Source organism: Calypte anna, chromosome 3 (genome assembly GCF_003957555.1).
Source record: "Calypte anna isolate BGI_N300 chromosome 3, bCalAnn1_v1.p, whole genome shotgun sequence".
Classification (NCBI taxonomy): Eukaryota; Metazoa; Chordata; class Aves; order Apodiformes; family Trochilidae; genus Calypte; species Calypte anna.
The window spans coordinates 39,869,171-39,883,660 of NC_044246.1; the positions used below are offsets into that span (position 1 = coordinate 39,869,171).

The window sequence follows — 14,490 nt, forward strand, 5'->3', positions numbered from 1 at the left end:
TTGACAATGGCACAGATTAAAGCCTTTGGCATTAGTGAAATGAAATCATCTGGTGGGTCCAAAGACCCCTTAAAATTTATACTAAAGATAATTTCAAATCCTCAAATATCTGATTCAATTGTGACTTAAAAACAAATAAAATCAAGCATTACAATTTCTCAGGGAACAGACTACCTGGTTTCTAATCAGAAGCATTGCCAGGCTCAGCAAAGAGGGAAGCAAACTGCCTGAAGTTTGATGATTTATCTGGTCTTGTGATTACAGCAAGTTTCTACCCTGTACACTGAGTGGGGAAGCCTGAAAAAAAATGCACTGCCAGGAGCCATGTTGTAATGTACTTTTTTTTTTTTAATTAAAAAGACCCACAGCACTGAAAAAAACATAAAAACCTGCCCTACCCAATGCTAGCAATCCAACATCTTTCAGAAAATACTCTGTATCACAGTACATAATATATAGTAGAGTTTAGCTGTACCTAAAAGTTAGTCAGGAACCACATTGTAAATGTTAAGATGAGAAAGAAAAAGCTAAATTGTTTCCCTATAAATACTCATTTTTCTTGAGAATTATGAATGAAGAATGAAGAAGAATGAATTTATGAAGGAAGGGATACAGAGCGTAACAAGTTCTCTCTGCCATCCTCCATTCCCAGCCCAGGAGGAGTGTTTAAGCCTCCAGACCATGCGGCTTTTTGAGAGCCAGGCTTTCGGAACCGTCTTGACCCACACATCACGATGGCTTTTCCAACTCGAGACTCCTGGGAAGGCTGCGCCCTCTCCTGCCCGTCCAGGACTCAGCAGCGGTGGCTGATGAAGGCGCTTTGCCGCAAGGATGGACCTCGCAGTGACCGAGATCAATCCCGCTCGACTCAAAACCTCTTTCATATTGAGACAGAGATTTCAAAATTACAACGTTTTTCCACCACGCTGTAAGAAGAATTACTTGGAAGAATTACTTGGAAGTATACACTTAAAAACAAAACAAAACAAAACAAAAGAACCCAAAACCCCCCAAACAAACAAAAAACTCAACCACCACCTTGTGTTTAAAAACAGCTAGAACACCACTCAAGAATAATCTCCAAATAACATACAGTGCTTACAGTCCATGCAATTCTGTAAAGGAAACTTCCATATGTTGAAAATATGAACCTTGAAATCAGGGTTGTAACCCAGGGATTCAATTTCACAGAACTAATAGAGAATATGGGTAATGCTATTACAAAGACCCAGTCTGCCTTCATAAGCAAATGTAATCTCCTTCCACTGTCAAAGCTTTCGCCAGAGCGACTACAGAAATCCCACACATCTTGTCAATCATTCACACTATGCCTGTGAAGATCACCTTCATTTTTTTTTTTTTACATGGAATGCTTGCCTCTCATCTGGTCGTGCATTCAAGTTAAATGAGTTTTACGGACTCATGACTGCGTATTGATTAAAGCTTCTGGTCCAAGGACCTATTGAAAACACCAAGAAAAATAAATTTCCCTCTGCTCATACTGCTAGGGACCACTGCTTGGTGAGATTTTCTGCCTTTCTTTGTAGCTTAGGGTGCGAGTCGCTTCCTCGAATCATCTGGGAATTTTGCTTAAATAATTTCCTTCTTACCTAGGACCCAATTACTGGCACTCTGGCTCTGACAATCTTTTTGGCTCCCTTCTTGTAGTATGTAGTTGTGCTTATGCCTTGGGTTTTTGTTTTTTGTCTTGGGTTTTTTTTTCCCCCATGGTGCTGGGGCTCAGGTTGCTGTCTGGGCAGTATGTTTATTCCACATGTTCATTCAAATAATCAATAGATCAGTTGTGTGAGACAAGATAACCATTAAATTACTTCCTCTAATTACATTATTTACAATGTTACCATAAGGACGATTAACACCCATGGCCAAAGACTATTAGCTGAAATAGGAAAGAATTCTTTATGGACTAGCACTACACCTATTTTGGGCCTCTGGAACCTAACAGTTACTGCCAGGTATGGGAAGAAACCATCTAGTTTGCCTGTTGTTCTACAAGAAAGTGCTTCACTGCTTTTACAGATTCTTCTCTGCACCTTTATGATCGGGTGAAGGTAAGAGAACTATAGTAAGGTGCCCAACCTTCCAGTTCTTTCACTGCTTCTCCTTCTGTACTGCCAAATCAGCACAAGCTTTATGCTGCATTTCTGACACTAAGCTGGGAAAAAGAAAACAGCCACCAGGCGGCGAAACGTAATACTCATGCAGCCTCATTAATAGCCACCTATTATTATCTTCAACTACTGTAACAGGACTCCTAAAGTAACAGAAACATTGTATTAACAATGTAACTTCTCCATGCTTCACAAAGACCTTTTATTGCTTATTAACTTAACAGATTAATTATAATTAAAGATGCATTTGAGGCACTTTTATTCCACAAACTTATGAAAAGTTGTGTAAGTACACTTGTATTAAGCCTTCCTCATCCAAACTACTGTGTGTTTAAACATACACTTAAGACTCTGTAGGAACAAAGCTTTAATATTGCCTTTTGATTGCTACTTTGTTATTGTAATTTGCCAACATGTTGCTGGACAGTGTTCATTTTGCTACTGGCAAAGGATGGATGGCAGACTTTGCATGTTATTTAAAACCATGTTATGCATTTTTAAATAATGTGCTTGAAGTTCTGACAATATTCACCAATACAGCGTGAAAAAGTATTATATAAAGCAGAAAAATAGTTTACAAACACAATCTCACTATTTTACTCAGTGGTCTTGCTGTAAATGTTCTTCTGTCTATGAGGTCAAACCAATGTCTACTTGTGGTCCTTGGGAAAAGGGGAAAGTAAGACATGATATTAAAATTATTTTAAAGAATATATAGAATATTTCCCCACAAGCCCTTTTTACAGTTTACTCCTTTCTACAGAATTTGCACAATCAACAGGCAAACGAAACTGTAAAAAAGCCAGTTCCACTAAATCATGATTTGATTAGTGTCACACAACTAGCTCATGTACAAAGCTTCCCTATGAAGCGTAGGCAGGAAACAATGTCTTTTTCCAGAACCAAACTCATACCAAGCTACTCTTTGAAGGTGGTAACTGGCAGACCCTGATGCTCAGGTTTCAGGGCGATGCAAACAGGCCCTGAGGGTCTCCACCTGGACTAAGAGGTTGGAAAATTCCGAAACCGAAGGAACTTACCCCTTGGTCACAGTGAGACACAAAAGGTGGAATTAGGGGTATGGCAGCTTGTTCCAGGATTGGGTTGTGGGATGGTACATACGGCATTAGACTCGTTCCCTATAAACTTGCAAGGGGCACAACTTCTCAGTAAGCAGTTTCCTACGCAGAAATGCTAGCCTAACCCTCAAGACTTGGAAAAGAAATCTTCAAAACGAGCAGAAACGCCATCGTGTTGGCGGTGGAGAAGCAGGCCGAGGCTCTCCCCCCGCTGCTACTGCGGTACCACAGCCCAGGGCAGCCCCTCCGTCGGGTCGCCCTCCCGCTCCCGCCCTCCAGCTGCCAGAGGGAATTCGCCCCAAATTCCGTACTTCTATTCTAGATGCGTTTTTTTCTGTCACCGCCTGTTTTAGGCGCTTTCCGGCAGCGAAGAGCCTGCCCGGCCGAAGCCTCCCTCACGGGATCCCTGACACCGAGCGCAGGGCTCCACACGAAACCCCTGTAGGGCAAGCATCGCAATACTAATCATAGAAAAATTAAAACGCATCATATTTCCTACGCCAAGGCACGAAAAACACGCCAACCCCGCACTACCCTCTTCCTCCCGAACTCAACATGGCGGCCCCGGCATCCCTCACGGCACCGCCCCATCCCTCGCCCAAGATGTCCGCCCCGCCACGATGGGGGCGGCCTGCCAGCACTAAAGATGGTGGCTGCAAGGCTAAGCCGCTGCCTGCCCGGCCGGGGGTGAGTGGCACCGCAGCAGAGATCGTCGTTCTGCTATTTATTTATGCATTTATTTACGTGCCCGCCCTCCTCCTCCTCTTGCTGCTGCTGCTGCTGGAAGTGACGCGTCTCAGGGGGCGGTAGCGCGGTGCTTGCTGGGGTCCCAAGTGGGCGGTGGCGGGGCGGGAGGCGGTGGCCGCCGGGAGGGGGCCGGGCCGTAGCGACGCGGTTCCTGTCGCCGTGACATGGGTTCCCCCTCGATGGCGGTTGCCGCGGGAGGCCTCAGATAACCGGCCGCGGCCCTTTCTCCCTTTCCCTCCTTCCCTCCCTCCCCCTTCACCGCCCACCGCCATGCCCGCCCGGGTCCCGCCGCCCGCCGCGCAGGCCGCAGGTAAGAAGACGGTGCCGTCACTACCGCCGAGTGGGGGGATGGTTCGTTTCCTCTGGGCCTGGCTGGGAAAGGGCACTCTCTGCCCCGCGGTAGCGGTGCGGGGTTCCCCCTCGGGGCTTCACTGGGGGGGCTGCAGCGGCCGGGGCCTCAGAGGGCATCGCGCTTTCCCTCCTTCCCCCTCCATCCTCGAAGGAGGGCGGCGGGGCTGGGCCGGGCCAGGCCGGCCAGAGAGGGGTGAAGCCCCGCTGCGCTCCCCTTCTCTGAGGCGACTCGTTCGTCTCGCCCCGGCGCGGCTGGAGCGAGGGGACCGGCGGCGGCAGGGCCGGCCTGGCTGCCGGGCGGCTTTGTCCTTCGGCGGAGGGCCCCGGGCCGCTCCTGGCAGCGGCTCCGAGTGGCGAGTGCCCGCGTTTTTGTGGGGTTGGTTCAGCGGGGCCGCAGCTGGAGGAGAGAGCTTGGTTGCTTGCGGTGTGATACAAGAAGTTAAGCCGTCCTGTGTGCTTGGTTTTTCCAGATAAGCTTGCTTTGTGTGAAGGGTTTGAAGCGTTTTGATTGCTACCTGTGTCTGAAGATGACCCCCTGAAGCAGTGTTATGATTTGATTTTTGTTTTGTTTTTTTTTTTTAAAGTAACGCCATTCTGAAATCAGATTAAATTGCTGAAACGCTTATTAGGTCCTGACACTTCAGTTTGTGATCATAAGTTGCAACCTGATGAACTAAGATATCCTTTTTCCTTTGACGTTACCGTAAACCGGGGGTTAAACCTTGGAATTGCTGTAAAGGCTCAGTAAGTTGGCTTCTTGATGCTGACAGCCCCTTCCTCCCAGCTTCAGCACTGAAACTGAAACGTTAAGGAGTTTGACGCTACTTTTAAAGCAAACCTCTGTTCATAAGTGGAGTTCGTAGAAGAGCGTCAGTGACCAGAGTTGTGCTACGTTGGTTGTATAAGTTTTGTTGTTATTTTCCTGGTTTATGGCAGGATGTGCATCCTTAGAACGAATTTGTTCAGCTGTTGAGTTCATGGTAAAGTGAATTTGGTATATGCTGGTTTTTTAACTGTCTGGTCCTTGGAGGTTGAGCAAAATTAAAAGTATTAACTGCTTGTTTTATTCTCTGGTAATATGAACTAGAGTTTGAAGACAAATTAGCCTACTTTAAGCATAAAAAACGTTAGGTTGTTTTGTTGGCATTCAATGAAGTTTGTATGCATGCTCATACAGCTGATGTGCACGTAGGTGTTCCTCTTCCTGAAGTCGGAGGAATATAACATTAATCAAGAGAGCTGGGGGAAAAGATGAAGTACCCGTGGCTACTGGGGGCTTGTGGGTTTTTATTTTATTTTATTTTATTTTATTGAAACATTCCTTTCATATCAAGGAAAAGCAATAGCATACATTTGAGGATATGGGAATTTAAATTTAAAAATGCAAACTAACTGTATAGTACAGGGACTTCAGAAAAGTTAATGTGGCTTCCACATGATGTTTGCATAAAGTATATGTTGTAGGATCTCCTAAGGTCATGTGAAAGTATGACCTTTTAATTTTACTTCCTTAATTTGTAAGTAAGTAAGCAGTTGAAGGATCTGGGCCTCAATAGATCAGTTATCGCAGTCCAATTTATTTTTTTAATGCTCTTATTTTTTACACAGATCATCATTGCACTTAGCAAAGGATTTAATAGTGTGTAAAGCTGAGAGATGTACACAGTGAATTATATTTGTTATATAATTTCTGTTGATGAAGACTGTGTGATCTTCTATTTACACATAAAAATTTGTTCAGCATCTTTCTAAATTAATGCAAGCATTTGAACAGCCTCAATTTGTAAAATAATATGAAAATTTCAGGACTATGTAAAGACTTGTCTTTCACAGTGGAAATAATAGAGCAACTTAGATGGACTCCTGTCAACTCTGCCCTTTCCTCTTGAAATATTCATAGAGCTCCTTGCAGATACGCAGTGGTATCAGTTGGAAACCCCACAGTAAAGAAACTGATGCTTGATCTGTTTTTTTATACTCTACTGAGCAGCAGTCTTCTTTCACATACTCCTTTTTTCTTTTTTTTTTTTCCCGTCAACAAAATGTTCATTTCTTTCCATGTTTTTGTACTGTTTGGCAATATAAACTGTCTTTGTGAGCATTACAGCACAATGACATGTTAACTTTTCATGGATATTCAAAACACTCATAATTTTTCCCAATAATTATCTTAAAAGAAATGTGTCAAATTCTACTCATCACTAGGTTTGAGAAATTTTGTCTATTAAATCTGTTTTTCTTTTGTGCAGGAAACTCTGTGCAAACTGCTCCTATGCACACAAAAGAAGGCCTTGGAATGTGCCTTGTTTTAAAACTGACAGTCTCATTTCCAGTAGACTGTTTTCCAGTCTTTAGCAATTTAAGTTTTAATAGATGCTGAGTGTTTCTGTATTGGTACTGGTTGCAAGGTGATGTAATGTGTCTGCTTCTGTAAGGCAAATAATTTGGATTTTTCAAATCTTAAGAGTCTTGTTCTGGAAGAACCACAAGGAAATTCAAATCTTCTCTTTGTTTTAGTGTGTTTGAAAGTGGGTAGTGGAAGAAGGAAATATGTAACCTCAAGTTTGTATGTCTATTGAAAAGTGATGCAAAATAGATTTTATTATTTGGATTACTAGATGTCCCTCCTGTATTGTGTTTTTGCTATGAGATAATGTCTGTAGGTGGAATGGCTGATGAATAATGTAAGCCTATTCTTGCTAGGTGTGTTTAACTTGCTTCAGTTAGTTTGGCTTTTTTGCTTTTTTTTTCCCCCCTCACCTACTTGTGCTCTGCATGTTGAAGAAAGCATTTCTTTACTTAAGAAGAAGTAAAAGTTTGCAGTAATGGAAGGAAGACCTATGGTTGTTCTTCTTATGCAACTGTATTTCCTCTGCCAAGCTGTAGGAGAACCTTTCATGTAAGCATGCACCTCTGGGCTGTTGTATTCTGCTCTTTACTGTAGTCAATGTGAAGTTTGAAGGGTTTATATGTGATGGAGAAAATACTCTGTAAATAAATCTCTGGGAACAGTTGACCTTAGGTAATCTAGTTCTAATACTTTCTAATCCAGAATCTTTTTGTCTTAATTTAGAACACATTCCCAGCTAGTATATTTCAGAGCCATATCCAGAAAAAAAAATTCACTTAGTTGAAAGCTGTTTTCATTCTTACCATTTCTTAAATTCTTTTTAAAAGACCCTAGTTCTATGTTACTTACATCTGTCTCTACGTATTGTATGGATGCGTGCTGTACATTGGATACAAATACTGTGTTCCTACAGAGCTGGATTTTAAACCTGTTTGACTTTCCTAGTCAGATGTGTTTACCTGTTTGAATTAAAAACATGCTTGTTGTGACATTTTCTACATTGTTTACAGATTTAGGTTCAGAGCTTGTCTTTATCTGCCGCTGTAAAAGCAGATCAGTAGATTTTTAGTTGAAACATTAAAATATTTTTGCTTATAGTAACTTCACGGAAATAACCTGGTCTTTTGGTTTTCAGGAAGTGATGCTATTCTTGCTTTAATAAGGATTTTAATGAACTAATACTGCATTTAAATTCATATTATACAAGTGTTCCTCCAGTTCCACAGCTAAGCCAAAATGAAATGGAGAGAAGTGAAACAGCACAACTACTGAAAGTGTGTGTTTGATTGTGTCTTTACATAATCTAACAAGTTAGATCTGAAGGAAGATACCTATATCTGAAGTGTGTTTAAATCTCACAACTGTGCCACCTAACTTAGTCTTCTTGTATTGTCAATGATGAATGGAAGAGGAGCAGTGTCCTCAAGACAAGGACCTCAAGAGTTTTGAACCTTGTATAGCCTGAAATTTTGGGGGGTGTTTACTACCAGCCTGGGGAGGGCAGGAGAACAGAAGACTGAGCTTCTGGAGATAAGTTCTTGAATAATGATGCAAGTCTCCTAAGTTTTACTTACTTACCTTTACATTACTTTAAGGTTCATTTTGCATGTAACACCTTCTAACAGAAGGTTGTAGATGCTTCTCTAGTAGAAGGTGTAGAGCATATTAGGTGTTTGTTGAAACCACAGTGTTATACAGTGGTATTGATTAATTACAAGTGTTGGGAAGGAGAATCTGGCTTTAGATACATTGGCCTTTTGGGAACAGGAGTACATTGTTTTCTCAGCTCATATATGCCTAAGGTAAAAGAAAAAAAAAAAAGTGCTCTAAAACTCCTGCTTTGGGTAATGGACCTACTGGCTATAAAAGCATTAGATCTGAAATAGCAAATATTGATTTCTAGGAGGGTTTATGAAGTAAATGTTTTCTTGCTGTGTTTTGTTTTCTGGTAACTTATTAAAAAAATAAAAGCAAGCTTATTAAAGCAATTTAAGAACATACTGACTTCAGCCTAGGCAGTGACTCTCTTTCTAGAGCAAATTTGGGTTGTAAGAATGCTGCTCTCGTAGACAAACCCTCCTATTTTACAGTGGTCCTTCTAGAAAAGCTGAATCCATTTTCCGTTGTTCTTAAGCCAAGGAAAAGGTGAAGTTATAACAGAGGAGAACAGATTTTCTTACTGGAAATTAACAATTTGCTGTAATGAGAAGACAAAATCTGGTCCTTAGGGTGGTATTTTTGGTATTTGCTGGAGGAATTCCCTTGCGGTAGAAGAGTTAAATGTTTTCGGAAAGATTAGATGCTAGCAGCTAAAGATTAGAATCTAGAAAAGCTTTTTACTGTAGGGCATGTCATCAACATTGTTTCCATCATGGAGATCTTGATTATGCCATTTCTGAATATTTTCTTTATTCTTGAACTCATGCTTTGCTTAACTCAGCTTTGCTTTCAGCATCATCCACACTAGAGAGGTTATTCATTGCTTTGCTAGCGTTCATCTTATGTTAAAGGGAACATTCTCCTCTACAAGGAGTTCCTTCATTTGAGTTTACATGTCTCAAATATTTCTTTAGAGATAGTCTTTGTTTGGGGCCCCCCAGGTTTTTAGGTCTTATGTAAGAGCCAAACATGCTATTTCAAGATTTGCCTTAGATGATTCGCAGAGAAGGAACTATTTATACCTGCTTTTGTGTCTTGTAATTACATTGTTCTCTTTGCTGCCATGGCTTTGTTAGACTGTTTGTATTATTCTCCAAAAAGGTAACGAACAAGGATGTGATCCATGTATGAGGAAAGCAGATATTGTTCCCTCCTTACTGCAAGCAAATAATAAGATACTCTGGTTTGATAGTAAATACTTTAGAAGCCTAGTTAGTGATTTGAGAGAAATTTGTCTTTCCAAATTCTTGCCCTATCAAAATTTAACTCGACTACTACTGTCATCTTTTCCAGCATTACAGCTTTCTGTTTTCTCTCCTCTTTTGAGTGTTTAAAATTAACCTGAGTGACATTCTTAACTTGTTGTGCCTTAAAAAAAAATTACACAAAGAGCTATAGTAGCAGAATTGAATCTGACCAAAATAATCAACAGTGCTTTTGCTCTTCAGGGTAAAATGTCAATATGTAATCCAGGTGTATTGGTGGATTACATATATAGCATGACTTTGAAGAGTGGTCTTGTATTTAGTATGCTGAAATGTATTTGTGATGTTCCTTCATAGTGAGTATCAAAGTATGAATGTAAAAGACACATTGAAACAAGAAGTTTTCTGGTGTTTTCAGGTTTTAAAAAAAGACACAAACAAGTAAAACACTAGAAAATTGAATATTAAAAATAATAATTCTTTAATTTTTTTTTTCTGGAAAACATGGGACATGGGCATGTCATGAGGAATGGCTAGAAATCCATCGTGGGTCTAATATTAAACTATAAATATTTGTCAACATAAATCTGCAATGGTTGCCTAAACAGTACATTTTGAAGCTGAAAAGTTCAGATTCTCCAAACTGTAAGATCTGCTACGTAAAGCCTGGGTTGTTGCATATTACAAAACATGGAAACAGCTGTGCTTAATATATACATGTAAAAACTGTTATAATTGCCTTCAAAGAAGAGTCTTTAGTATGTAGTGTGCTGAAAAAATTGGTAGCTTCCGTTGGTTTAAATTTACACATGAGCAAATAAATAAGTACAAAAGTACATGTTAACATCTTAGCTGACTTTTCAATTTGGGAGCCAATTTCCAAAAAAATATGGGGAAGATAAATAATCTGCCTTTAGGTCACAGACTCATTCAAGCTCTATTTTGTGAATTAAATAATATTTTGGGTTAATGACATGAAATATGAGTTTAGAAAAGCATGTAGCCTTATGTCTTGACCAAAAGAATGTCTGAGTGTGGTATAAAGTAGCACAAAAGAAGCTACAGTTTGAGCTCTTAGCCCCCATCTGAGATGTCAGACAAAGCAGGGATTAACTAAATGAATTAATGAACAAAGTTGTTGTTCTGTCAGACCTGTGTTTTTTCACCATGGTAATGTTCCAGTAGATGATAATGAGTTTGGTTGAATACTTTGTAGTTGGCAACGCTTTTGAAATTAGAGAAGGTAGATCCTCATGAAATACTTTCTGAAAAAAAAATACAAAAAGCAAAAAACAAAACAAAACAAAAAGAACAATAAAAATTCCCATGCTGTTTTTTGTATTGCAAGGAGAATTAGGGATATGCCCCATTAAAAAAAAAAAAATTAAAAAATCATTAATTAGTCCAGGTGTGGGGGAATACTGGCAAGACTTTTTTCCCTTCTGTTTCACTTTTGAGTTCTCTAAACTCAAATCCACAATTAGTGTTCCTTTCAGATCCTTGTGATGTTTTTAGAAGTGCTTTGAAATGAAAAATTGAAGGAAGTTTATTCTTCTCAATCACAGCAATTGAAAGGGAAAAAAAAATTAAATGGTCAGAGATCTTTGTGTTTGATTTGGCTTAGGCAGTCTGTTTTCACCCATCCCCACTCCCTGTGCAGCCTCTTTGTGTTGTCTTTGTCCTATGCTTGTACCTACTGTTCCTTTTCCTTGCCTTTTTTCATGTCAACTGGGAAGAAAAGGAGTCCTGTAGGTAAATTTCTTTGGACTGTGATGCTTGTTGGTCTTATGTTACTCAGTTTGTGTTCTGAATGCTACATCTTAGGGTTGGGGTTTTTTTTTATATATATCATCCTTGCCTCTCAGGATTTTCTCAACTTTTATTATTTAAATTTGGCTGAGTTTAAGTAATACAGTAAATGGTCAACAAAAAATAAGGGTAGAGTTGTTATGACAGATAATATATGGAAATATGTCCATTGCAGGTTAAGAATTATTTTTGTCAGCTTTGCTTGTATGAGACCTGATGTCAAGTGAATTTAATATTTTTAAATAGCTTGTGACAACCAATTCATACAATCCTATAAATCTGATAAGGTTTAAAAATAAAACAAAGCCTGCATGGTTTTGGTGAAACAAACGAATTTTCATATTAATGGAAAAGTTCAGAAGGGTCTTCAAGGCCTCTCATATATCAGACTACTCAGTTATGATGACTGCAATTTTGTTACTTAGTTGAAATAATACTGGCCTATGTAGCTCATAAATGAGGACAATTGTCAGCATCCTCCTGCAGCTATTTCCTATCTATAAAGCCATGGTAAGCTAGGTAGGCCACTGAGCTGGAGGCACTTCTTAGCCAAGCAAAAGAGTTGCAACTGATCAAAGAGCTTTCCTAGACTTTAGAAAGCTACACTAGTATAATCTGAATTTGGTTTATCACTGAACCAGCAAAACTAAGCTTTGATGTCAGTCTCTGTGTATAGGGCCGTAAGTTTGTGTATTTGCCAGTTGAAAACAAATTTGAGGTTGCTTCTGTCTTCAGCTTTTTCCTCTTCTTGTGATTTTCATCAATAAAAACAAAGTTTCTGAGAGAAGGGAGGTTGTTCTACCTAGATTTCATCTCCTTTTTACTTGAATATAATTGCTTGTATTACTTGATTATACTTAAACTGTTTCAAAAGAATAAAAATTTGTTTTGTATGAATTTTGAGTTATTTTATAGATAGTACAATTCATTTCTTTTAAACTTGATCTTTACTCATGCTGCACAGGCTGGAGGTTGGATCTTGTGGACTTCAGGAATCTCGGTGTCAAAATCAGAAGGATTAACTTCCTACCTTTTGCTGGTGTCATCACACAGTGAGAAGTCAGCATTTGACTTTCCTAAGCATGTAGTGTTTTTTAGACTACCAAATAGCTGAAATGTTTAGTTATAGATTTCTGCTTCTAATTTCTGTGGGCTTAGTTGTATGGTTTTTTTTTTCCATTATAAATCAACATGCTGTGGAACTTTCCAAATTACTTAAAATGTGTTTTAGAGGACTTGTACATCTCTGCCTACTAAAGAATAAAACATCTAATTGTGTGATAAAATTATTGTTGAGGTTGTAGTGTCTTCAGTTGTAGTACTTGTGTCTTGGTCAAGGAGCTGCTTACCCACCCTCCAGTATTATTCCTCAAAAGGTGATTGGGGGTATTTTTTGTAGGACTCTTTTTTCGTGGTTTTTTTTTTTTTTTTTTTACCTTCTGTCTTTCCATCCATTTCATTGTTTCTGTTCAAGATCCTTTTTCTTCTGGGATAATGAAGGTTGCTTGTTTTAAGAAATATTTTCATGGCTTTTACAGTCTCTTCAGCTTTTGTTCCGTGGGGTAAAGTGATAAATACCATGTCAGCTGAATTTTCCAGCTAGTTGTAACAATTCTTGTTAAATGTCAGCAGGCATAATAGTAAATTTATGCTATTGTCTTCTGGGATTCAACTGGAGACCCAGGAACCCAAATTTAGTTTGAAGGGATGATTCCTGTTTTTATTAAAAAAAATAAACTAAAAAATCCTTTCCCTTTTCCCGGAATTAGGAGTCTGGGGGTAAGTCCTGTCCTGGTTGATGCAGTTTTCTGTCCTATCTTCTAAATGTCAGTGTGTTATTAAAGAGCTACTTATTCATGACCCTGGGAGTGATGAATTCCAGACACAATGCCATTTACTGTTGAGCCAGCCCCCCTCTAGTTTTAAATTGTGCTATCCCCAAGATAAGGTGCCTTGAGATGAGCACGGTTAATATATAACAACATCTACCTAACCAGTCTGTTTGCTGCAATAGAACAACCAGAGCTTCCATCTACCAGGTGTATCTTTGTTCATAGTATGTGGGTCTTCCTCTGCAGTAAAACATTCAGAAAGCAGTTGTTGTCTGGATATGCTGGGTGTTTAATCTTAGTGTGGATGGCTGACCGCAGTAGATCTTGTAAATTTGAATGTAAAGAAGGAACAGCTGCTCTGATAGTTACAAAGAAGAAATGCTAGTAATGGATTAAAAACCCAGAAGCTTGGAAGATGAACAGGTTGGCGTAATCTCAGAGGGAACTCAAAGTCACACACTACAGACATCTTGAAATGATCTTTACATTCACGTAAGATAGGAAACAGCAATTGCCCTTGATGTAAAAGGGAGAATGCTCGAGAGATGTGGCCTCTGAGATAGGAGTGAAGCTCTTCTCTCAACTACCTTGTTAGGCAGCTGGTGCTGAGTAAGCCTATGTGGGAGCTTGTTGATAAGTTATTCTTTATTCTAAACAAAATTTCTTTGCAGTCATCTTCAGTTTGCATGTGATGTTACAAATTAGTTCAAGGTTTCATCTGAAAAGCAGGATGTTCTTTTATAACTGCAAAATGCCTTTTTTTAAATGTAGGTATGTTAGTCACCTTAAAGATACCAGACTTCATCCGCAAATACCAAGAGTTGTTTGGCTCAAGTGCTGTGGTATGGTGTGCTTGAGAAGAACTGCAGTACCTTTTTTTTTTCATTGTTACAGCTTTTGTGTGCTGCTGTTCACATGCGTGTGCAAAGTTGTTTGCTAAAAAAGGATGGAGTTAAGGATCGTGTTTTATCTGCCTTGCAGAACTAGAATTGTAAGGTCTCCATTTATTCTGGTGGTTAGAGATTCAGATATTTGCTAACATGTGTAGGGTGCTAGCACTTTTTCTGTTACAATTTATTCGTGACAAATGTCATATAAAATGGAAGGAGCTTGTTTGTAGCTGTCTTAAACTTTAAGGGCTCTAAAGCAGGAGCTGTTAAGTTATGTGTACAGCTGTGAATCTATAAGCAGTACTAGTTTCTGCTTCATTAATTATGCACAATATCGAAAAACCTCAAGATCACTCTTTAGGAAACAAATTTCCATCTATACCTTGCTTGTTACTGTGTGGGGTTTGCAGCATTAAGATGGAGCCCTTTGTTTGTC

The 14,490-nt window shown here is 39.5% G+C and overlaps 1 protein-coding gene and 1 long non-coding RNA gene across 4 annotated transcripts in view; one reads left to right on the forward strand and one right to left on the reverse strand.

Annotated features, from left to right (window-relative positions):
* Window positions 1-338: 338 nt before the first annotated feature.
* Window positions 339-4,000, reverse strand: LOC115598078. The gene is made up of 2 exons (XR_003987362.1): window positions 3,173-4,000; window positions 339-926 (listed from the first exon to the last, which is right to left on the reverse strand). It is a non-coding gene; the product is annotated as an uncharacterized LOC115598078 (long non-coding RNA).
* A 74-nt stretch (window positions 4,001-4,074) lies between these two features.
* AFTPH (aftiphilin) overlaps window positions 4,075-14,490 on the forward strand; it is a 47,370-nt gene continuing 36,954 nt past the window's right edge. For 2 of the 3 annotated variants that reach the window (XM_030447616.1, XM_030447617.1), the window contains exon 1: window positions 4,197-4,268. The gene's annotated coding sequence lies outside the window, so the exon portion shown is untranslated. Of the gene's footprint in view, window positions 4,269-14,490 lie in introns of all 3 variants that reach the window. The other variant, XM_030447615.1, reaches the window with a different exon arrangement.